Here is a 26,515-nt window from a genome sequence, read left to right as displayed (position 1 = left end):
GTCCTACTTTCACCCTTTTAGATGCTGGGTTTAACTCTTAAATCTCATTAATCAATGCCCCCCATCTTGTCCTTTAAAACACACACACACATATAATTTATATATTACAGGACATTATATAACAATTCACCCCTCAGTTATAGCCTAAACATGTGGTATGGTAATTACAGTCAAGTCAAAAGAATTTAAAAAACCCTGAATTCAAATGTTTCCATTTCTGGAAACATCTCCCTCCCTCCACTTCCACCCCCATAACTCCAACTTCCTTCATACACTCTGCACACACATATGCAGAACACATAAGAAGCTGTAGTCCAGTGGTCTGAAACTTCATAGTCTCCAGAGATAAAACTGTACAGCCAAAAAAAAAAAAAAGAAAGTGGTGGGGGATAGAAGGAGGGCGAGAAGGAAGCAAAAAAAAAAAAAGGAAGGAAGGAAGGAAGGAAGAAAGGAAGGAAGGAAGGAAGGAAGGAAATTAAACTCAGCAATTAGGGGCCTCTCCCATTTTCTGTGGACAGTTACATGTGACTTGATCCTCCTGCAAGAATTGCAGGGCACAAGCATCAGTATGTGTCACCAAGAGACCTCAACCTCTGTTACAGTCACTTGTGCAAGGCATGTGCAAGCCCATGCTTTTGTTAGAGAAGACACTTAACCCTGTGGTATTGAAGATGGCACACGCAATAGACACAAGCTTAGCATACGTTTAAAGACTTTTACAAGGAATGCATGTTTACCAGCCTTTTCTTCCTCCATAATAGATCCAATATCTGTTTCACTGGGGGTGAAAAGGGGCATCCTTGTTTCTGTTCTGACCCTTTTACTATAGCACCGGGGGCAGCAGTAGGTCAGCCCTGGCTGAAGTTGGATGGCTACAAAGGAGCATCAAACCCCAGAAGAGGACAGTTACTGTCACTGGTACTCATATCCTATACTTAATTCTTCAAAGATATGCTCCATTCTGTTAGACACTGGCCCTCTGCGCATGCTGTGCAGAAATGGCTATACTCTGTCCCTGGTGGTCTCTAAGCGACCACCAGAGTCAGCCACATGACGTCAGCTGCCAATTACAGTATTGGCTTAGGGCCATTGATTTAGCTAACTCTTCAGCTTTCTTCCTAGTCATACCAGTGAGTTCTTGTCAGCCTAGGACAGAGTTATAGAATTTGAGCATCTTTCTTTTCACTGTGATACAGTCACAGAAATAATTGAAAACTGAAATAGTGTAAGCCTGGGGCTGCCAAGGAGTGCCATTGAAAGGGAACTGGCTGCAGGTGGTTACACAGAACAAAATGGTGCCAAGGAGCTGGGTGAAACAGAGGACACGCTCAGGGCTTGGTGACATCATGTCAAGATTGAAGCTAACTGCACGGGTAGTTGGGAACAGTGCTGTTTGACTTACAAAAGGGGATATATATTCTCTTTTTCAATAGCTTTCCTAAGCAACCATTAACATAGAAGTGTACGCATTTAACAGGCTCAATCTGATGTTTTTATACACATAGACAATGTGAAAAAAAAACTTGCTCCAGACAGTCAGCTCCCCAATGACTCTGTGCAGTTACCATTTGCCCACCTATTCTTGAGATTTCACCTAAAGTGCATCTTCCTAGAGCCGTGCATGACATTTTTTTGGGGGGGAGGGGTTCAGGGACAGGGTTTCTTTGTATTTTTGGAGCCTGTCCTGGAACTAGCTCTTGTAGACCAGGCTGGCCTCAGACTCACAGAGATCCTCCTGCCTCTGCCTCCCGAGTGCTGGGATTAAAGGCGTGCACCACCCCTGCCCGACACCACGCATGAGTTTTTGAACCATTATCTCCATTCAGCATATTACTTCCCCAGAACAGCTTCATTGTGCATAACTCAAACTTTTAAAATCATATTTTAGAATCACATTCCCCCCTTGCTTTTTTCCTTTTTTTGGGGGGGGGTAACAGTGATGAAACTCAGGGCACCATGCATTACAGTCAAATGCTCAAGCCCTGAGCTGTACCCTCCTCTCTCCTTTGACTGTCCATTTTTGAGATAGGGTTTCATTTCACAAAGTCATCCATGTAGACCTTGAACTTGCCACTCTCCTACCTCAGTCTCTTGAGTAGCTGAGGTTATAGATATGAGCCCTCAGACTCAGTGATTGTGTTACCTTTAAGGTGGTATTCTGTCCCTTAAGATCCAAAGGACCCAATGTAACGTGTGTGTGTGTGTGTGTGTGTGTGTGTGTGTGTGTGTGATGTTTTGTTACGGAACCTAAGTACTTTTCTTTTTTGGGAGGACCCTAGAACCTAGTCTACAGAGACTGGCTTGGCAAACAACTAATAGAGCAACCCTGTGCCATTGTTGATTTTTGTTAATAAAGCTCCATTGGGACATAATCCAATAAATGGGCTCATTTGTTTAACAAACTGCCTATGCTGCTTTTGTACAACAAGCACAGAGTTGGTGTGTTGTGACAGAGACCATACAACCCTCACAGTCTAAACTGTCTGGACCTCTGTAGGAAAATCTTTTCAGCAGCGATTGCAGAATAGCATTAGATGTGGGGAATCCAACTAAGAAATCACCATTGAGCATAGAATTTGGGCGGGAGATGAGTCTAACAGCCACACCGGAGGAGAAGAAAGAACAGATACTTTGTCTCGGCAAAGGAGGGGTAATCGTTGGCTGCTCCTTGACTTAGCAACGGTGATGAATGGCACAAAGAGTAAGTTAGATTCTCTCTTCTGCAATTTTCTCACTTCATTAGATTTGTGGTTGTAAACTTAAATGGATATACACACACACACACACACCAACACATACACATGACGCCACCCCCAACACACACACATACAAATGACACCACACCGACCCACAAGGCACAGAGCGTGCCTTTTACTCATTGGTGCTCAGGGGACAAGCTGTGCAACATCGCCCTTCACCTTCAGCTTGGTACTTAATGTCAATAGTTCAAGGCAATGACAGGAGACATTTTTGGCTGTCACAGCCTAGGAAGGCTGTGCTCTTAGCATCTAGTTCTTAGACACCAGCGATCCTGCCAAATCCCAGCAATGCACAAACTCTCAAAGGACTAGCCACGGGGCCCAAAGGCTAATGACGCTGATGTCAAGAGTTCTTGCTTTGCATGTTCTAGACCCTTACCTAGTCTACTTAACTTAGCTGTCAGAAATGTTTCTCAGTTCATTTAGAACTGAGAAAAAAATCATGCAAGATCCAGGGCACAGACCATTTATGGGAAAGCAAGGAGCAGAACTAAGACCCTTTTCTGCTGTCATTTGTAACAGAGTCATCTGCTGTAGAGGTCAGTTCAGTTTGTAAAATGACTACACACCCCTCTCTGTAATATATATCTTGGTACTCAAACTTGTTTTGCCTCCTTCGATGGGGAAGTAAGGAGCTGAGGTACAGGATTCAGGATACCAGTGATTCTGTTTGCCAGATGCAGAAGGTGACCCTGGATACTTGGTGGCACAGCAATATGGGAAACCTGAGTGCCAGCTCAAGTCTGAGGCCTATCTCCTGAGTACCCGGAGCCTGGTATATGAAAGGCCAGGACCAGCTAAGTCCCTGGAGCCAGAGCAGCAGAATCTCTCAAGATCTGCGCCGCTCTGGAAGACAAAGGTGTCAGGCTCCGAGGACCAATTCGGTGAGAATCAAGTGGACAACAGCAAGCTTGTTCAAGTACACTAGGGCTCCACATTGTATCTTGTACCTGGAGGTCTCAAACAGATGTTGGCAGGACCCCCTACAGCTACTTATTAACACCGACAGCTGCTCCAGAGAGACCCTAATTAATATTCCCAACATTTGCACTTTCGGCTAATTACAGCTAATATTTAATTAAGAACACTGTACTTCCTATGGAATATTTTTCACCTTCAAATGACTTGAGAGATGTCTTTGTTCCCTCCCTAGTGATGCTCCTAGGTTCTCAGCTTAGGTCGAAATAAATTTCCTTAGAAAATTACATGAATGGCAAGGGCACCCTTTCTGCTTTAGGTGAGGGCAAATTCCAGATAGGTGAACCAGATCCTGGTGAGAAGGCTAAAGTTGCTTTCCTGTGTGTGATGGTGAGAGGTAAAATATCGAGAGTGTTCTGGGTGGACATTCATTGGAAGAAGCTGCCTCTTCTATGCAAGTGCCATGCGTCCACTTTCCCCTAAATAAATGGAACAGTAAGAGATCTCTGGCTATCTGCAGAGTCAGGCGGCTGGTGGGGGCCCCTCCTTTATTGGGAGGTGATTCTGCTTCGCAAGGATCCTCCACAAGTACCAACTGAGCACTCCAAGAGCTTGTGCAAATTTCACACCCAGTTTCCTCTGCCAAGACATTCTTAGGGTGCTGCTAAATATAAGGAAAGGGGGAGGGCAGGTGGGAAGAGGTCGGGATCTCTCGTGTCTTAAAACCCACGATGCTGCAGAGGAGAGCTGGGTGGAAGCATGGAATAAATACAGCCTCCAAGGGTAAGTGTCAAGGAAATTTCCTTATCCTCATAGATCAAACTTCTCCATCAATCAGATCAAGTCAGAAGCTGCTCAATGACATGGAGTCCAGAGTTGTCCAGGATGCTCCACGGGGTTTCTTACACTTGTTTACTAAGAGCAAAGGGATTTTTAAGATGCAAACAAACCTTATTCCTTAAAGAAAAAAAAAAACAATCCCCCCAAAGTCATTTCAATTTAAGTGTTTTACTGAAGCATGAAATAGAGAGAATATTATTGCTATTTTAAGACAGGCAGTGTAATCTATTTAGCTTCATGTATGCACCCACTCAGAGCCACGCCTCAGATACAGAGTCCTTACACAGGCACCGGAAACAATTAATGTTATCTCTGGGGTGGACACAGGAGATGAGTCCCGTTCTTGTCGTCCTTTTTGCCTCTCCACCCTGCCCCAGACAGCCTTTCAGTTGGGTACCACTCTGAGTGGCTTAGTAGAGCTCTTCTTAGAGGAACACAAGAACAAACAGAGGCAGCCAGGCTGACTTTGCAGAACATGTGGCCTTGAAAACTAATGCAGAGCGCATTTTAAATGAAAAACAAGCATAGTCCTTCTGTGGCAAGAGAAGGGAAGGTGCCTGACTGCATAGCTGCCAAGGGAGACTGGAAAATAACCAAGTGTTTTCCTGCAGGAAGGGTGTGTATGTGTGTGAGTGTGCATGTGTGTGCATATAGGTGCTTGTGTGTGTGTGTGTATGAATGTGCATGTATGCGCACATGTTTGTGTGTGCATGTGTGTGTTTTCTTCAGCTTTTACAGTCAAACCCCTTTTACTGGAGTACTTTTGTCCCCTATTTCTTGCCCTAAGTCCCTCTCCTGGACTACTCCAGTTCTTAGAATGAAGTACACAGGAATTGTCAAGAATTAATAAGCCTGCTGATTACACATGTCCACACGGCCAAGGAAAACACCTGCTGTTCCCAACACCCCCCCCCCCCGACAAGTCAAGCACACACCGAGGTAAGCTCTTGAGGAGCCTGCCAATCCCCAGTGGCTGCTTGCAGCTTTCAGCCTGGCTGACAGTTTGTTTTACTTGAGTTCAGCAACCTGGTCTGCTCTGATCTACTTCTTTGGCAGGAAATTGCACGTTCAGAGAAAGCCTCTTGTGCTGAGCCGAACCGGACTAAAACACATAATGCCCGAGGGGCAATAAAACAACGAGAAAAAATGCAAAATGACACCATCAACCTGCTGGTCCTAGGACAAGCATAGACTCATGCAAAGAGCACCTCTTTGCCCACCCCCGTGTATATATTCACACACACACACACACACACACACACACACACACACACACACACCACTCCACAATACTCCTGTCCTTTTACCAGGCATAATGCAAGAAGAAAATTGTCTCCCAGAAATACCAGGCTTAACACTGAAAAACACAAGGCAAATGCTTCTGCTCTATTCAAATCACAGTTTCAAGTGAAAATTCAAAATACCTGCTGCACCATGCTGCATGCTCTCTCCTCCATAAACTTAGCAGCTGTTCTAATCCCACACCACGGAGCATCTGCCTAAAGCCAGCCTCGATGAGGAGCAAGGGTGTACAGGCTGGGCACTGTAAGAATGATCGGGGTGTTGGCAGAGGGGGAGCTGAGGCTGCCTGGCTGACCTCCCCCTCAACATCTGACTACATCCAAAACCAGCCCCAGATGGGACTCTTCTGCAAGGGAGGCCTGGCCCATCAATCACAGCTAGCTCCTCCTCTGGCTGCTGCTCTGGGTTTCAGAGTGCACCACTGAGCAGATGATTATGTAGTGGAAGGGAAAACACACAAACACACACACACACACACACACACACACACACACAGCTCCACTACACTAATAGCTATTTAAAAAACATTAGAAATGCTATTCTATGCATAGCCTGGAGCGGGAATTTTTCATTACTAAACTAAATATATGATATACAAAGTTATAAAATCCACTGGGGAGCTTGCTACTATCTTACTTCATTTTCTGAGAAAGGAAGGAGGAATGTTTGGGGGCTACAGGGAGAGCAATAGAAGGAGAATGAAGAAGGCTCAAAGAGATCAAGAGATAGTCACAGGTAAATTAAAAAATGCCATAATTACCATAATGGGGCTGGGGAGATTGTACGGCCAGTAAAGCACGCATCTTGCAAGCATGAGGACTGGGCTTTATTTCCCTGGAAACCACGTTCAAAAGAGAAAGCAAAAACCCAATATGGTGGTGGGTGCTTTTAATCTTAGTGCTATGGAAGCAGGGGCAGGTAGACCCCTGGGTTTTTGGGTTTCTTGGTTTCATGCCTAGCCAGTGTACTTCTAGGCTAATGAGAGATCTGCCTCAATAAATCAGGTGAAGAGTACCCAAGCAATGGCAGTTCAAGTTGTCTTTTGGTATACACCATGGGAGCATAAACACACACATGCCCAAGTACAGTTCCCCCTCATGTTCCTCTACACACACAAGCGTATGTATATGCACGTTACACACAGTCATTCACATGCCCATATACAAACACATGCACACAAATACAGCAGAAGAACATGTGAAATATTTATAATACAAATGTGTGATTAATCATAAATTAATCCTAAGATAAGGTCACCAGTGGTCGCTGGCAGACTCTTGGCAGGTTGGCTGCATACCCTGAGTTAAGCTGCTGCCACTGGATGCCTCCCCTGGCTTTTGTGAAATGGGAAAACAGCTCAATGTATTATTGTAAAGAGAAAAGTATTTTTATTTATTTATTTATTAAAGATTTCTGTCTCTAGGAAAGAAGAGCCCAGGATGAGGCTCATTGGGGTACATTAAATTATCAGATGTTTTACTCATATGCCAAGCAATGGCCCGAGTTGCAACAAGGTCCCTGTTCCTCTCCCATACAACTTAGATAAGAACTCAGTGTGTCGACATGCTCTCGGTGAAGGAACCCACAGGACTCCAAAGCCCAGTGACCATGCATGCTTGAGGAACAGCACAGGGCTCTTCCTTTGCCTCTCCTGTCTCTGTCTGTCTCATTGTTTGATCTTCTCTTCTAATAAGTAAAGATGAATGTTGTCTAAAACATTTGCTCCTGCAGCCTCAAAGCCAGCCTCAATGTCCAAACCAGACCCTTTGTTTAAAGCTGAAGATATTTGGCTCTTCCTTCTTTATTAAAACCGGAACAATCAGAGAGAAACGTCAAAACAATGTCAGTCATGCTTGGCCATGTCTTTCTTGTTCATCACAGGAGTGGTTTCAAGGGTCCCCTGCACCTCTGTGTGGATAGCTACTTAGTACTGACGCTGCTGGCTGTAGAAAGAGCTCCTGCGTGAATGGAGGAAGTGGACGGAGATTCTGAGGTGACTGCACTTGTAATTAAATTATATCAGGGAGGAGGTGAGGGCCAAGAAAGCCTGGAAGTCTTCAACCTTACTGTCTTTCTTGTGCATTAATTCAGGAAAACCCTTGATGATCGATAACTTTGTTTTTTAAGTCCCTAGTTATCTAGCACTAGAAAGAAAAGTCTAAGATAAAAATCATTCTTGTCGTTCTTACATTGCCAACCATACTATGGTCTAAGCCAATACACTAGCAGTCAGGGTTAAACCAGCAGCACTCCGGGGCCTTATAGGATATGCTGGCTGTTCTCTCTGAACTGCTTACTCTAGAGAACCCAGGTCTTGCTTTGCCATATTCAGTTCAGCGACTCCTGCCAAGAGCCAAGTGTTCCTTGTTCTTACTGACCAGTACAAAGCTAAACGTCCGTCCTCCAACCTGCGAAAAAAGCAGGGAGTCCAGTGTGGACCAAGTCCCTGAGAATGATAAAAAGAATTCTCAAAAATTATAACTATAATTATTAAACATAGTAACCAAAGAAAGTAGTAAAGTACTGGTTGAATCAATCAATGAACTAGTAATCACTGTCCTGGAATCCTCAGGAACTAGGGGATTCTTTCCAAATCATCAAATCTCAAAGGTCTGCAGCAAAGCTGATGCCTCAGAAATGCAGAAGATGGGACCCAGGCCAAGCACTGTCACGGGTCTCCCCAAAACATGCTGCTTCACGGTACTGAGAGAAGAAAGGTTGTATCTTCCAAATTGTGGGTGTGATACCATGTATTATAAAACCCTATGAATGGGATCATCACACTGACATATGTGTGCTCATTTATACATAGATGAGACATCAGAGATCTATGTTAGAAGCATCTTCCTCTTTTGTTCCCCACCTTAGTTTTTAAGATAGGACCTCCCATTGATCCTACAGCTCTTTGCTTTGGCTGTATTCACTGGCCAGTAAGCCCCTGGGATCAAGCAAATGCCAGATGTGGATCATGTTCCTATAGCCCCAGTGTTTGTGTGGGTGTTTGGGATTTGAACTCCCATCTGCAGGCACCTATAGTACTTTACCTACAGAGGCAAATCCCTAGTAGCCCCCGCCCATTTTTTTGAGCATTAAGTGTTCAATTAAGTGAGCATACATTATTTAAAATACTGATGACAGAATATTCAACAAAAACGTTGCCTACATCACCTCATGGGATCTGAACTCAACATGTACGTTTGGCAGGCCCCATTGTTAAGAGACATAGAGGTATTCATGCTCAGAAAATCAGTAAGCGAAGGTTACCCAGCCTTTCAGACTCCTTTATGCTTCATTTTTAGGTAGTCAGAAAAAAAAATCCAAAGCTAACCCCCTCTTGGGCAACATACGAAATTTAGTCCCCTAATTCTTCCACCTTGTGCAAAAGCACCTCTTAAAGTGAGAGCTGGGACGCTGCCCCAGGTCAAGAGTTCACAGCAAACCAGCACAAAGACAACAACAATCCATACCACAGACTCCGGGGAAAGCAATTTGCTTCATCTTGCTTCCCCAGCCTCTACGTGGAAGCTCAAGAGGACAGAAGCCATCTCGCCACGGCTGACAAACACCAGCCCCAGAAACACAAACCGCCTGAGTGGGCGGCAGACTTGCTAAGATGAGGTGTCATGTTTGCCAAATGTTCCAGCCCGAGTTTTCCATTTGGAGTTACAGAAGGCGATGTAGAGGTTGTTTTTCTCCACTTTTTAAAAGTTAGCGATCATCAAATATTTATGGCACTCTGCTCAAGTCAGGAACCTAGTGAAGGTTGCTTAGGAGGTGATATTTCCAAAGGGGAAAGGATTAGCGGTGTCATGGGGAAGTGAAACTCCAGCCTTGAGCACTAAGCTCCTAGAAGGGAGGGGTTCTCATCCTGCCCTCCATCGTCCCAGGGCACAGGGGACCCAGCCTTTGCCTGGAGAAACCTTACTTAACCAGTGAGCTGGCAGTCTGGTAATCTTGGTTACTAGGAAGGCCTTGGGCTCAAACTGTTAAGTTCCCTGTGTTTAAGAATATCCTCTGTTCATATTTGCTCATGGACTTTCCACAGGGCAAGGAACCCTGACTGTCCCTCAGACTGGAGAGGGAGGGGGAGAGGAGTGGGGGGGAGGGGGGGAGGAGAGGGAGGAGGGGGAAAAGGGAGACGGGGAGGGAAATGGGAGGCGGGGAGGAGGCAGAAATCTTTTTTTTTCAATAAAAAAATTATATTTAAAAAAAAAAGAATATCCTCTGTGCTTTCATACCTGTTGCCCGAAGCTTCTTAGGGTGTGACAAGCACACCTACATACACGAACAGACATACGCAGGCACACTCAAGTGTTTATTAGATCGAGAGGTAAGTCCTGCTTCTGTCTCTCTGCACAGAGACGTTCTCTGACTATTGAGTACCTAGATCCTGGCCACCACTGCCCACCACTGCTCTGCACTGGTGAATAATGGTCCACATTGGAATTAACCACTGTAGGACTATGGGATGTCTTGTCCCAAAGAGAGAGAGAGTGCACACTGGATCTATCTATAATATACAAGCTACCTATGTGAACTACTGAATACTGCCCTACATGATACCTGACCTCATTTCTGCAGGAGCTCTGTGAGTGAACTGTCTTAGTCCACCCTGTTTCCGACAAGGAAGTTAAGGCTAATGCTCTATGTCGATACAACCAAACTCCACCCACACATCCCTCGGCTACCTACAGCTGACCTCTGTGCGCTCAGACTAGGGATGGCATGTTCATGGATAGCGTTGGGACTACCCAACTGAAGGTACTTTTAAAATCCAGAAAATGTCTCTAATATCCAAGGCAATGTTGGAGGTTACCAAAAAGTCATAGAATTTTATTCCTACCATTTTGAACTCCAGGTAGCTGATAAGGCTGCTGATGACAGTGATGATGCTAAAAGCGTTAGTAATGATATAATTAGAAGGATTTTTTTCACCATATATTTGCTTGCCATTGTCATAAATGATCTAAAAATGTCACTCTTTGGATGCAACCCACAGTTCCATGGTATGGGTACAAATGTTATGTCAATTGTATAGATACCACACAAGTTATCACGAGGCCACAGCAAAAGTGTGAGATAACATTTGATCCAATATAATTCTGATCCCAGAGCTTAACCTTATAACAATTATTATTTTGAATGTTTTATTTTCAAATTAGTATAGAGAAACAGAAAGTTCTAAAGCAAAATGGAGGAAGGTTGTTCTTGCAAATCTTCACTCACTGTTCTCTGGGAACCTTCTCGCCACTTTGACACACCGTCTGAACCAGGAACAGGAGTTGACACAATCATTCCTATACAGTACTATGGATGTTACTACACTTATGTCACGGAAAGTTCAGCTGCTCTGACTATTCTGCCATCAGTTTCATCATGCCATCGCCATCTACCTCTGAGTGACAGGTACATCAGCCCACCACCATCATGAATATAACCATGTGGACACAAAGGCAGACGAACACACAGGAAGTAAGTAGAATTGTGCAAATAAACATTGGAGAAAATGTTTTCATAAGGGAAGGGACAGAAAAATTCTATTTATAAATGTTTATTTAGTTATCATTAGTGTATACATATATGAATTGTGGGAGCTCATGTGCCGTGGTGTGCACGTGCTGGTCAGAAGACAACAGTGTGGATTCATTCTCTCCTCTCCCTTCCTTTGGGTTCCAGGGGAGCACCTTAAACTTGCTTCTGATCAGCAGGCTTCCATGGCAAGTGCTTTTACCTGCTAAGTCATCTTGCTGGTCTGATAAATGTACTTTAAATAATAATTTGGTAAGAATTGTTCTGTCCTGGATAGGAAGGACATCGCAGTTTTAAAAAGATTTCACAATCTACTTATTTCCACTCTCCCTACCTCTGCCACCACCCCACTTCTACCACCACAGCCTCCACCACCCACATCACTACCACCACCTCAACATCAATGCCAATTCCTTGTTCAATATGAAACACCCTTTGCATTGCTCATCCTGCCACAGTGAATTCCTTTTCCTTCAGAAGCTTGTTTATAGTTACCCTGAAGATATGAATTGGGACAGCAACAATGTCACCTACACCTTCGTAGTGAACATTTTGTGGATGTGACATATGGTTTTTATTAAGACAGAAGGGCAGCATTGAGGTAAAGCGAGTAGCCTAGGATGAACTCTGGGTACTATTGACCATAAAGTCACCAAGAAATCATCACATATCTGTCTCCAGATTGGTATGGTTGAGACCTTAAGTCACACTGCTGAAATAGAACCATATACCTTATCCCCATTGGGATGAGGAAATGGATAACGAGCTGTTTCATCAAAGGAGAAAACAGACATTGCAAATACAATGAAATACATGGCTCCTTTCAGATATAGTTCTTCATATTATACACTGTAAATGTTTCTACCCATCTAGAAACTATATGTCACATAGCCATGGAGCAATCAATATATCATCTTCATCTTCAAGCCCTTCACAAAGCTGGATACATAAACACAAGCAATTACTATGTGGTTTTCATGAAACAGGACCCAGTTAAGAGTCAACAAACACCTTGGTAATGGTTAATCTCAATTATCAAACTATTGGGGATCTAGAATCCCCATGGAAACAAATTTATGCACATATCTGTGAAGGATTGTCTAGATTTGGCTATCTGAGGTGGATAGACCCAGTTTAAATGTAGCAACATCTTTCCATGGGCCAAAGTCCATTCAATAAAAAGCAGAAAGTGAGCTGAGCACCAGCATTCATCTTCCTTTGGTTCCTGACTGCAGATGCCACGTGACCAGATGCCTCACCCTCCTGCCTCCAGGCCTTCTATACCAAGATGAACTGTAACCTCAAGCTGTAAGCAAAAATGAACCCTTTCCTCTTCAAGTTGCCTCTTTCAATGTGCTTTGTTAACCTTGGAAGGTTAAGGCAATCCACCACTCCTATTCTATCTATGCGGAGTATATAAGGGCAAAATTTGTTTGTATTTTAAATAACACAATTTTGTACCAGGGATATTTAAAGGGCTCTCAAAAACCTATATAAGGGTGGGTGCTTGTCCTAGGGATCTTTTCTATTTCCCTCTTGTTCACCTACAGTTTGTAATCAAGGTGTTTGGCAGGATAAATATCAATTGGCTGGTATTCACCTCACTTGTAGAAAAGTGTCTAATCTAGTTATGACAACAGGCAAAGATGATAGAGTGTGACCTTGTCTTTCACTGTGCATTGCATAAGTTTTAGCCTCTAATAGTTTGCCAGCTAGGAAAAAATGGCTGTCATAAAATGAATTATTGTCAGACATAGAAGAAATAAACGCAGGAGAGACTGCCAGGAAGTGAGGGCTATGACCGAGTCAAAAAGCAAGGCAGACTCCACTCAGCCCTTTTCAGCAGCTCGGTACTCCACAGCTTCCCAGGTGTAGCCAGGGGATACAGCGAACTAGAAAACCGTGGCCTAGACAGCCCAAAGATCCAGGCAGACCAGAACCCAGAGATAGATTTGGAATTTTCTGTACAATGGGATACACGTCTTGAGAGGAGGAAAGAAAATAGCTGAAAGAGTCAAGCATGCCCTTGAAGAGAGCTGATGTCTAAGCTTGGAGTTGAAGAGTAAGCAAGAAAGAGTATGGGGATGAAATAGTCAGACAGAACAGTAAACGGAAGGTGGATACGGTATTAAAATGGAGTAATACATCCACATGTGGAGTAACAGGATGAATGGAAGGGAAGCAAAAGGGGTATTCAGGTTAGCCTCTGACATGCAGGACTGACAGCAAACTACCATTTAAAGGCAGGGGTCCACATCTGTCTTACAGAACACTATGGGCACAGGACTGCACACCAGAGGACATGCAACCATGATACTTCCTACAGGAAAGCCAGTCACAGTAACGAAGAAGGAAAGGGCAAGAGATCTGAGCATACGACCAACTTCCTGCTGCTGCATTTTCGTGGAAAGCAACCCAAATGCTTGACCATGAAATAAAGAGGAGACAGTTCTTCAGTTTAATTATGGAGGATGGGGGTACTCATGTCTCCTGGGGTGTAATTATTTCTTCATTGGTACCCTCATAACATCTCAGCCAAAGGTAGCAAGGAAGGTTCCTGGGAGCAACTCCACCTGATCTTCCTGCCTGAGCATCACACGCAATATCGGAACCGGGAGGTGGGTAGAAGGCGTCTTGCACATTCATTTAAGAGAAGTAGCCAAGAGCAGCTCATTCACTAAAGTCACAAAGGCCAGGCAATTGATACATGTTTCTGGAACTTGATGGTGAACTCTAGGTACTTCCTGACTATGTCCAAGGCTCCCTAAGTTCTGTATCTACATCACCCAACAAGTACAGCAATTGCACTAGGTTTTCACATCCTGGTGCATTTTGGGTCCCATTCACTCTCCTAGTAACTTTCATATGGGGAGTAGGAGAGTAAGAAAGCTGAACATGGACATCATGATGTGAAGCACAGAGCGCTAGGCATCTATTCAGAACCAAAAGGGACTAAAACCTCATGGCTTTCCACATTCAATAAAACACAGCTGAGCATATGCATGCCGGTAATTAAAGCCCCCACTATTATTCTTTTCTTCTTCTTTTCAGTAGTAAGCGTGAACCCAGGTCCTTACACATGCACTCCACTACTCAGCTACAGCATGCATCCAGTTCACTACTTACAAATGTGCTTAAAGGGCCTGAGGAAATGGGCTCCATCTTCCTAAGCCCTATAACAAATTCTGGCCCTCCTTCAGTAGCTCTGAAATCCCACGTACATGCCAAAGTACCACTCAAGATTGGAAACATGCTGATGATTCACACGGGGTTGATCAGGGCATCAGTACTGTTCTACAGCTGAGGGTGTGTGGTCTTTTGAGGACACCTGCCTGTGGGAACACTGAGATGGGTGGGCGGCAGAAGCTGAGAAGCACGGGGCTGCACTGACTTAGGGGAGAAAAGGTTTTGTACGAAATCAAGGCAAATCCAAAGGAAGCCAGGTATTTCTACAAATTTAGAAAAAGCTTGTGGTTTTGGCAGAGAGGATGGAAGCAGCCCAGAAGTGAGCAATTTTGTTCGGATGTTAGCAGATCAAGAGTCTAGGCAAACCACAGTGTGTAACCTACAGTGACATTCTAGTTAGTGGGTTTAAGAATTCGGAGACCACAATGCCTAAGAAAACAGACAAAGGCCAGTGGAAATTTAATTTAATCCCAAGCTATCAGAGAACAACAGGAACATTTTCCACTCTGTTAGTGCAGTGTGTGTTTGCATGGTGCATTCTGTCCATGGGCAGCCTTGTTTCTCTGTCCTGGATGGTTTGTCTCATTTGATTTCCAGTGTGTCTATCTTCAGGATGGATGGAAACCCTGGGACCTCTCTGTGTAGCTGAGCCATCCTCTTTATATTCAGCTATTCTATGTTCACCCACTTGACTTAAACTCATCAAGCTTTTTCTTATAGGTTGAACTGTTTTAAACTCAAAGTGACACATTGATATTGGGACCAGGTCTGTTGCAGTAGTGGTTAGGCTGGGATCATCCAAGAGTAAGGAGCACATGGGTGTCCAAAACAACTTTATCTCTATGTGTACATGCATGTGAATGTATGTACATGTGTGTTTATGTGTGTGTGTGTGTACCAGTTCATGTGGTGACCAGAGCAACACTTTGGGTGTCTTCCTACCTTCCTTCCTTCCTTCTTTCCCTCCCTCCCTCCCTCCCTCCCTCCCTCCCTCCCTCCCTCCCTCTCTCCCTCCCTCCCTTTCTCCTTCTCTCCCTCCTTCTTTCTTTCCTTCCTTCTCCACCTTTGTTTTTTTACTTAGACAGTTTCTCGATGAACTGGAGGCTCACAAATTGGCTAGACTGGCTTGTCAAAAAGCACTAGGGATCCTCCTACTTCTACCTTCCTTGTGCTGGGATTATACATGTATGTTACTGTGTTCTGCTTCTTACATTCTTCCTGGAGATGAATGCATGTTCTCATGGCAACAAAACTACTCCCTAGCCCTATGCAACTGTATCTTATGCAATGGGGCTATTTGGACATAGAGGCACACCTAAAGATAAAGATGGATGTAGATGAAGGCAGAGGCAGGGGTGATGTTTATACTAACTGGATCATGTCAGTAAACAACAGGAAGATGCAAGAGAGACACCAGAGAATTTTCCTCATAGTTCTCAAGGAAACAGTCTAGCCAACATGTTGATTTCTGGTTTCTGACTTGCAACACCATGGCACAATAGATTTTTGTTGTTGAAACCTCACAATTTGTGATCCTTTGTTTTGGCAGACTTGGAACAGTAGCACATCTCCTATGTGCTACCTTCTGGACAAAAAGCTAAATGAAATCACTCTAAACTTCATGACACTTAAGTTTCATAATAGAAACAAAGCAACCATGTGACTCAGCTAACGAAGCTGCCAGACTCTTGGTTACACTTTGGAGAAGCAGATCAGGATATAGGGCAGTTTCAACATGACCTCATTTGCTCTCTGGAAAACGGATGCTGTTCTGCAAGCTGCAGAGCTTCCGACGGTGAGATCTGTTCAAGTGTGCAGCTCTGTGCTAATGCAGTGATAACTAGATGCACAGGGGCATCAGGTGACTCAGACGGAGCTGGTCTGAACTCAGGAGTGCTCTGTGTGTAAACTGCATGAAGAACGCAGTGACTGTGCCATGAAGATGAGGCAAACCAGTCCTAACGTGTTTATTTTGATCACATAGATGAGGCTGAAGAAAATATTCCTAGTTACATAGGAAGATATATTGGATTGCATAAAACACTAAAGTTAAATGTAGTTATTTCTGCTTTACTTGACTTGATGTGGTTACTAGAACATAGTCTTAAAACCTACACTTGTGGCTCAAGCCTCATTTGATCTCCCTCCTTTCCTCCCACCTTTGCTCCATTTCCATTTTCCATTCTTCCCTTAGTGCCGGGCTTTCCTTTAGTGTTTATCACCTAACTACACCTCTCCCACCTCCATTGCTTTGCTCTTGGGCATGGCTGGAATTTCCACTGGTGTGGATGCCATAAGTTCTCTCTGGACTTGTCATTGGCAAGTCTATTATCAGAGCTGAAATCAAACTCAGACCACTGAAATGTGAAGGCCCGGCTCCTCACGATAGCCACTTGCCATCTTGTTACCAAAGATGAGCATCTTTGCAGGTGCTTCCATGGAGATACATCCAGCGAGGCTGGGTTTTCCACCCTAGCCCACTTACTATCCTAAATATCCTGTTTTTTTTTTCTGACAGATTCCACAAAGCTGAGACATCAACCCCAAGACAGCTTTCATAGAAGTCCTCTGCATTCATAATTCTACTTTTCCTTTACTGAATCTGACAAAGCTCCCAAGTCTCTGAGAACCTGCCTAAAGTACTTAACTGGGACAAGAGAGGCAAAGGCTTTTAAAAGCTTGTTGTAAATCTGGGGGAAATCAACTGACTAATGTTCATACTAGGTATCTTTCTGAAAAGAGGGAACATGTACAATGCAAAATACAGACCTTCCCTGTACATAAGGTCAGAGAAGTGCCCTTGAACACACTCCAGTATGCAGGCCGCTTAAGGCATCAGTAGACACTTGGAATCACATTTTACTCTACAAGGCTAGCAATGAAACTGGATCAGAAAGAATCAATTTCTTTATTTAAATCATATAGATAGATGTTAGCATGTCATGAATCCATGCATCTGCCCATCCGTTACTTCATTCATCAACCCATTCATCCATCATCCATCTACCAGTTCACCCATTCATCATCTATCCATCCAATCATTCATTCAATCATTAAATATATATTTCTCAATAAAGTAATACTGATAATAATTATAGCTTCATTTATGTTGGAGATGCCAATGCACAACAATATGCATTGAGCAATGAGAAAAAGTGTCCTTTAAATTGACATTTAAATCTGAGTATAGAGAGATACAGAAAGATTGCTCATCCAAGTGTCACAGAGTCTACAAGCACCAAGTATTTAGCAGCAGAAAGAAAGCCTCTGAATCTAGAGATAAAAAGTACCAAATGGCTCATGAAGGCTCTGTTGAGATGAATCTTGTGAAGTATGAGTGGACTGGAAGAAATCCACTGAAGGGGAAAAGCAAGCATATTGGTACCAGAACACAAAAGAATACAGGGAATGGGGCTTTATGAACAGTATATGAGTGCATGTGTGATGGAAACTTAGCATACACTAAAAAAAATCAAAATTGAATACATAAAGAAAAACAGAATAAATAAGAGCAAGTAGTTTGCATTTGATGCTTTAATGAGAGGTCTTGGAAAAGCACCAGAGATGGAAATCGGGCTTGTGTCTTAGGAAGTCAGCTGGGTGTAAAGTGACCATGGACTAGACAGGAAGGCTGCAGTCACACATAGGGCATCAAAGATGGCTGTGGTGATCCAGGTAAGGAATGACACAAAACAGGCAGAGAGGCTCAGGGGTTCAGCTGGTACCAGTGGTTCAAAGAATGCTAACTTCCTCATCTTTTCTATGTGCAATATAGTATACTCTGATTTTGAAATTATTTCAGTAGGATTCTAGGAGTTTCTCCTGAAGCAGGATGGAGAAATTAGAGTGATTGATGAAGTAAGCTAGTTAGTATTTTCAAGGTTGCTTTTGAAAAATATAGAGGTCCTGTATTGCTCAAGGTCCAAGCTATCCTCCCGTTTCGAGCTCTTTGATATCTGTGATGACAGTTGTCTCTTAACTGATCCAGTTTATAATCTTTCCTTATGAGATCACTAAAGATATAGAATGTTATAAAATACAGATTATTATTAAAATCTTTATTGTTGAGACTTAAATCTGTTCAAGGGTATACTTCCAACATAATATAAACTAGCACTTAAATACATGGTATAGGCAGGAACTAGAGAAACGAGTGTTCTGGTAAGCGTGGTCATCCTTTACAATGCCCTGTGTCCCCAAATGGCTTTCATCTCACTGAATGCTTTTATATACTCAGAGGTGGAGGTTGCCACCCCATTTAAAAGATGAGGGAGGCTGAGGTTCAGAATGAAGGGTTGATGCATTCACTGGCATGCCATTAGTACATGCTGAGTCTAGAACAGAAACACAGCCAGGCATATCTCCATTACATATGCTGCTGAACCTCTCTGGGATAGTCATATTGGTCTGCCCTCTGTATGGAGACCCTGACCATTAATGGAAAGACTGGGAATGTAGCCCAGTATCAGAGCAATAACTTAGTACATGCAATACTGTGAGTTCCATGTTTAGTACCTCAAAGTTAAAAAGAGTCCAAGCCAATTTACATGGACTATTTTAAAGAGATTCTCCTGATTTTCAAGTAAATTATTCCTTGGGTAAGGTGTAAAAGAAAAGATAATCACGTTCCTGAAACACAGTGGGAAGGAAGAATGGCATTTTCCTGAAGAGTAGAAAGCCAATGGCTTGAGTCTGGAATTCCGCTGAGTGAAACCCATGATGTAAGTGGTGCCCTACCCCATGCTTCAGCTGATCTCCCTAGAAATGGGGTGACTAGGTGCATGGATTTTGTTGGGCTGTTCATAAAACAAATTAGGTAATGCCCATGAATTCTTCACAATTACTTAAAATAAATCAAGTATTTGGTAAATGTGTGTGTCAAATAATCATGTAATCCTTACTCTTGTTGTTGCTTTATTTAAACAAGGAAATAATTTGGATGACAAGGTACACTAAGTAAAGAAAAATTTCCAGAATATAAAAGATTCATCAAAATTCAGCCAGGGTGGAAAGGAGCATGGAGAGGGAGTAGAGACTCAGTTTGAGTCATCACACCCACAATGTCACACTGGGATTGGGAAACAGATTACCAGGATCCACTGGCAAGAAGGACAGAAATATCCCTGAGCTGCACCTATTGGGATGAACCCTGGTTCTCATTTGACTTCAGGGTTTTTTTTTATTTGTTTGTTTATTGAGGTAGGGTTTCATGCATCTCAAACTATGCTTAAACTTATTACATAGTGGAAGATGCCCTCGGACTGCTGATACTCTCTCCTACAATCCAAGACTTGAGGAGATGGGTACAGGAGGAACCTTGGAGTCTGCCTAGCCTGGCTGATAAGCCCCAGGTTCAGGTAGAGATCTTGCCTCTAAAGATAAGTCAGAAACTGATACTAAAATACCTGACACCCCCTTTGGCCTTTGCAAGTATAGTGCTGCTATTCCAACCATGTGTTTCCACACTGAGCTTTTTACGTGAATAATGGAGATCTGAAATCAGGTCTTTATTTGCATGGCAATCACTTTATCTACAGAAGAAGCTATCCAACCCTATCTCTTATAGTTATGAACATCAAAGAGGCAAAACCTGTTTCAATGGAATGTACTCAAGGTGTCATTGGAAATGTGTTTTTGCTTTCTATAGGCTTTCTAGGCTGTTTTCATTTGTTGCATGTTACCAGCCCTCTAAATCATCACTGCACAGCCTTGTTCTGCAACTTCAAAACAAACAAGTCTATCTTTGCTTCCATTGTGATTTGTCTTCCTCTCTCAGTGCAGCTGGCACCTCAGCTCCTCTCTTGTGAAGACTACTGTGATTATATGGAGCCCAACCAGAGGATGCAAGAAAATCCTTCCATTTTGATATTTGTATCTTAATCACATTGATGAGGTCCTTTTTGCCATATACAGTAGCACTCACTGACTCTGGTGATGAAGATGCAGCTCTAATGGAGATCATCTCCAAATCTATCCTAATGCTATCCTGAGGACGTGGAGTATGAAGCATTCTGAGATAATGGAGACACAGCATATCTGGGATGTCTGGTGCAGCCACTGTTTGCCACGTGTAGCCTCCGAGTGTCTAAAGATGCATAATGTAACTGAGCAGTAGCATTTTAATTTCATTTACTTTTAATCTATGTAAATAGCTACATGTAGCTAGAATCTGTCCTATCCGACAAGACAGTTCCCTGGTAGATGACAGTCAGCTCCCATCATGTCACCAACAGCATCTATAGTCCCAGAAAATGAGACTAAAGGATGATTATAGAGAAACACCTGATCCCTTGTCACATAGTCATTTAAGTATAATCGCATTGTTAGGTTGACAAAGACAGAGAAGTTGACATGGAGACCCAAGGATGTGTTCAGCACCCTGGACAGAAACACAAAGCCTTCCACTTAGATGCCTCCTTCTCTTCAGTCGTTAATCTGCATTCTGCTGAAATTTTTGCCATATTCTGTCTAGCAGACGAATCTCAACTGAGTTTTATGCCTGCTTAGATCACGTTTGGAATGACAAATTCAGAATACAGTCAAACCATACAAAGCAGTCAATTTATTATAGAGCTTTTCCACCTTTTGACATGGTAAGTTTAATGTGGAGTATTGAGCTGGATTCGTGATATACAAGTGTGGAACGCAGGGTCCAGCTGCTGAAAAGTGACAGAGGTGCTTGTCATTTAATAACGTAGGTTGTATTAATCAATATTCAGAATGACAAAGAAGAGACACACTGAGTTCTGGGATCAAAATCAGTAAGATGTGGAAATTCAGTCAGGAAAGCAGGGAACTGCTAAAGCTTCAAATTCTCACTAAAATTCTTGTAAAATAAGAAGAAACAATGTTCCATTATTATTTTTAAAATGTTTGGAAACAAATACAGTAGTATAAGAAGCATTAGTGTATGACATTTGGTGTATATGTATGCTTCGTATGTATGCATCAGAAGAGGGAAACCTTGATAGACTATATTCTAAGAATTGATAGACGATAGATAGATAGATAGATAGATAGATAGATGGATAGATAGATAGATAGATAATATATTGAGAATTAAAAGTCAGACATACACATTGTACTTGTTAATTTTATGTCAACTTGACACAAGCTGGAGCCTCAAATGAGAAAATGCCACCTTAAGACCAGGGTATAGGCAAGCCAGTAGGACATTTTCTTAGTGATTGATGGGGGCAGACACAGCCCATTGTGGGTGGTGCCATTCCTGGGCTGTTGGTCCTGGGTTCTATAAAAAACCAGGCTGAGAAAGGCAGAGGGAGCAAGCCAGTAAGCAGCACTCCCCCACTGCTTCTTCATCAGCTCCTGCCTCCAGGTTCCTGCTCTGTTTGAGTTCCTGTCCTGACTTCCTTTGATGAACAATGTTATGGAAGAGTAAGTCAAATAAACCCTTTCCTCCAAAACATGATCTGACCACAGTATTCTATCACAGCAATACAAGCCCTAACTAAGACATGTATGTTGATTTATCATAAAACAATGAAGGGGGTTAGAAGAGGAGAAAGAAGAGGAAAAGGAAGAGAAAGGCAGAAAAAAACACCACCAATAAAAGCCTGGTCATGAATGCACACTAGAGTTAAAATACATAAATATAATTTCTTAAAGGAATTCTGAGTTGAGAGAAGCCACATACTTTATATGGCTGGCATCATATATGTGTCTGGTCCAGCTCTCTAAAATGCATTTGTTTACGATGGGGGAAGTCCCTTAAGCAGATTGAATCTTAAATAAAAAATGGAGGTGTTCCCATTAGTAAGATATTAAATCAAGGTTAAGATCAGGATTACAGATCGTAGTGAAACAGAAGTGAAGGTATGAGAGTCAACTAAACGGAGTGGGAATGCTGGCATGGATAAGGCCTTAGACAGAAGAATGGTGCGTATCCAGACAACCAAAACATCACTGGACAACCAAAACATCACCGGACAACCAAACATAGGTTGACTGTGGTTCAGACCAGGCTTCAGAGAAAAAAAATCAGGCTTTTGATGTCATAGCACAAATAGCAATCTGCTGACCTTTTTTTAGGGTCTGGATGCTAGAAATAAGGCGAGGAGGCAAATGAGAATGATCTGTTCCTTTGTGCCCAAAGAAATACTAGTTTATGGGTCTCCAGAACAATAGCTTTGTGATTCTTCCAAGGGTGCAGTGCTATGATCAGAGATTTTTTTTTCTGCAGTCTATACAGAAATAAGGCACTGATATGATCTGAAGTGGTGTGGGATTCTCATGATGGTAAAGACGTCCTACTGCCAGAACAGAATGATCTGAGAATGAAGAAGGCGCTATTACTACGTGTAAGTGGAATTAGATTATATTTACCCAAGTTCCCCTTTTCTGCAACATGGAAAGTTTGTTTCATGAAAGCCATGAAAAGATAGACCATTTGAGGTGAATTAGCATCTTGTAAGTTCCCATCTTAAATTAGAGTTGGGAGGACTGGGATGGATGGTATTTGCCTCCTGTCTTCTCCAAGAAGAGTTTCCTTACTCAAGTTAATGAGAATTGAAAATGTTATAGTTTAGTGGAGTTTAATTCTTATCCCTCTAGGACAGGAAAAGTTGAGCTCACTATTTCATGTCCGACCCAACCCCTTCATTTACGAAGGCAGTCTCGTAGGCTCCAGGATTTAAGTCACACCCTCTGAAATCAGAATTCCAGATGATTCATATGAGGAGGGTCAGATCCCAGATTCTGAAAACATAATCTCACAAAGATGGAGCTCAGTATAGTCCTGGGTCCCTGCAGGCCTCCCTGAGCTAGCAGCATCAAGACCAGAAACTATACAGGTCTTATAAGTGTCTAAGCACTTGCTGAGACAAAGTGTCATTCTTGTCTCCATAATGAGAAAAGTATCTGCCTTGAAGAAGGAGAGAAAGTCAAATCAGACATTTCTGCCAATTTATTTGGCTCAGTAGACGGATGGAAGTTCTGCAGTCTCCTGGAATCAAAAGCCAGCCCCTTGGCCACGTGGTGAAAATGTTCACTCAAGGAAAATGGGGCACTGAATTAAAGGGAAAGAAAAAACAGGGAAACTCTAGGAGACACACACCTGTCTTCTTATCCACTTGAAAGAAAAACTGGAGAAAGACAGATGTGTAGCATGATCCCTATAACTGCATTGCTGAAATTCTGACTTGAGATGACGAATTTTATCCTTCAAAGGCACTATGCATGTGTTTTTGAACACAGAAATAAGGTCTTATCTCAGTGTGAGATTGTGTATTATGGACAATACAGATGACTCTTTTTTAAAATAATGATTTTATTTTTAATATGTGTATGTATGGAGGATACAAACATGTTTGAATGCAGGTCACCGAAGAGAACAGACAAGGACATTAGGATTCCTGGAGATGGAGTTACAGGTACCTGTGAGCAGCCTATATGGGTGCTGGGAACAGAATTCAGGTCCTCTGCAAGAGTGTAACATGTTCTTATCTGTGGAGCCAACTCACCAGCTCCCACGATCTTAAGCTCAGTTCTTTCATTTTCAAGTAGGAGAATGACAGGACTACTATTTTAAATACATAGGACTAAACATGCCTAACATTAAAAACTAGCACACACTAGGATATTAATAAATGTTCTTGATTACTAGATAACAGTAAAAAGGTACCTCAGGTAGTTCCTTGTGTTCATGTATGTTTAACCAATGGCCTCTTACATAAAACAGAAATAAAAACAAAACCAATAACACTTGCTAGAGGCTTCCTCACACGGACACATACGATAGGTCCATGGGACATAGAATAGCAAATATTAAGATGAGCAGTGGGGAAAGAAGGGTAGAGTGGGGAAACTACACACAGAGAGACATAGACATGGAAGGATAAAGATAGATTCACAGAATTGTTCATAAAGAGGTGGCTAGACAGATGCTGGGAGACATACAGAGAAATGCATAGATACACACAAAGAGGGATAGGTTGGTAGATGAACGGCTATAAATATACAAATACAATTATATATGGACTATGAATTATTTTCCATCTATGCATAATCCTGACTAGACTCTATGGATGTATATACATATACATACATACATACATACATACATACATACATACATACATACACACATATATATCTTCTACCTGTCATTTTCTCTTTCATTTTCTTTCTTTGACCAATTTTTCTATCTTCTTTTTTCATTCATACATCATCTATACATCCCTATAACCCATCTATCTTCTATCTATATATCTATGTATGTATCTATTTATTATCTATGTACCTATCTCCTAATAATCAATCAATCAGTCTGTCTGTCTGTCTGTCTGTCTGTCTATCCATTCATCCAGAGACCCACCCAACTGGCTTCCCACTAAAGGAAGAGAAGGCAAGAGAAAGAAGCAGTGGAAAGAGAAGGAATATGTGTACATCAAGGCTTTTACTAATCCACGAAACTCGATCAAGGCAAGTGCCTGCACTGAGAGCTGGAGCCCCTCCTGCCTGCGGGGACTCATGCACACTGCAGATGAAGATCTGGGGGAACCAGCTCATCAATCACCATCATGCAGGGATACAAGAGCCAGCCAGAAGGATTAGCACTACAACCTGCTCAGATCTCTTCTTCTAATGGCATCTCTTTAATTAAACATCACCTCCAGTGCTCACTTCTGCAGAGTGCCCTCTCCCCTCACAAGGTTGGCGTGTTGTAATCTAGGCTCCTGAGTTAATTAGAAAGGGAGCCTAGGAAAAAAATCCATTTCAAGAGTAGAAATGCCTGGACAGAAATTGTAGGATGCTAATAAAGACCTGCCTTCCCCCGGTAACGGCGTGGATTGTTAAATGACTGCCGGAGAGCTGGAGCTTTCGTCTATGTAAGACTTCTCCATTAGAGCTACCATGCTTCTTAGCGAAGAGGCTCCTGGGTTCTCTCTGTGGTTAGTCAAGAAGCACTTAGACAAACACCATTGTTCAGGATACGCTGTCTGTGCTGAGTATTTGGATCCTAAGCACTAGCATAAAAAAGCCAGGCAGGTATGGTATCCATCTGTAGTACCAGAACGTGGTGGTCAGAGATGGTGCATTCCTAGGGAAAACTGGGTTGCTAAACTACTCAAGTCAGCAAGTTCTAGGTCCAATGAGATACCTTGACTGAAGGAACTAGGAGGACAGTAAATGAAATAAAAAAAAAAAAACTAGGCGTTAACCTGACTTCCATGTTGCTGCATGTCCGTTTGTATAAATGTGTACCAGCACATGTGGCTATGCATACATGTACTGCATGCATAAAACACACACACACACACAATCCAAATAGTATACACCTTAGGATTTAAAAGGTATGCATTTTTGTTGTTGTATCTCAGCTCTGTGGTTGTAATAAGAAAGCATCTATTAACAATATGTAAATTATGGCTATTGCTGTATGCCAATAAAACTTTATATAAAAAATAAATGGTGGGACAAATTTATCCCACAGGCTGACACGTAACCCTTGGATATGCATAAGAATGATTATTAATAATAGGTATAGATAATACTCAAGGGATTTAACATCCTGATATATACACACACTATATATATACACATACACAATAGATGTGTACATATGCATGTGTAAATGTATGTATATATGACAATATAATACTAGTTTCCACATGATGATAAATGGGTATTATTTAGAGCCACATAGGTTCACATTGGATAGTCACCTGTTTAAAATTTCTTCGTTCAATCCTCAGGTAGTGACTCTTATATGGCCTTGTCAGGGGGTTTATACTGTTTACCCTGAGGACAAAGGCCACATCCTCAGCTCATTCACCTCCTTATCTGCTATTTTTTCAAAACTAATAAAAAGCACAAATAGGACATTACAGAATGCAGTTGGGTTTGGGAAATCTACTACAGTCCTTTGGAAAAGGTTATAGGGGAACCTACTACTGCAGAAACCTCCTACTAAGCATGGTAATCCATTTGTAATCCTACAGGAAGATATGAAAGCATGAAGC

The 26,515-nt window shown here is 42.4% G+C and overlaps 1 protein-coding gene across 3 annotated transcripts in view; it reads right to left on the bottom strand.

Annotated features, from left to right (window-relative positions):
* The window catches only part of Rbfox1 (RNA binding fox-1 homolog 1), a 378,397-nt gene that overhangs the window by 192,065 nt on the left and 159,817 nt on the right, over nucleotides 1-26,515 (bottom strand). The window lies entirely within an intron of this gene.

The sequence above is a fragment of the Alexandromys fortis genome, unplaced genomic scaffold (genome assembly GCF_014885135.2).
Source record: "Alexandromys fortis isolate MF-2015 unplaced genomic scaffold, M_Fortis_MF-2015_v1.1 scaffold_29, whole genome shotgun sequence".
NCBI lineage: Eukaryota > Metazoa > Chordata > Mammalia > Rodentia > Cricetidae > Alexandromys > Alexandromys fortis.
Note: the sequence above shows the minus strand (reverse complement) of the source record. Positions and strands in the feature narration are given on the sequence as shown.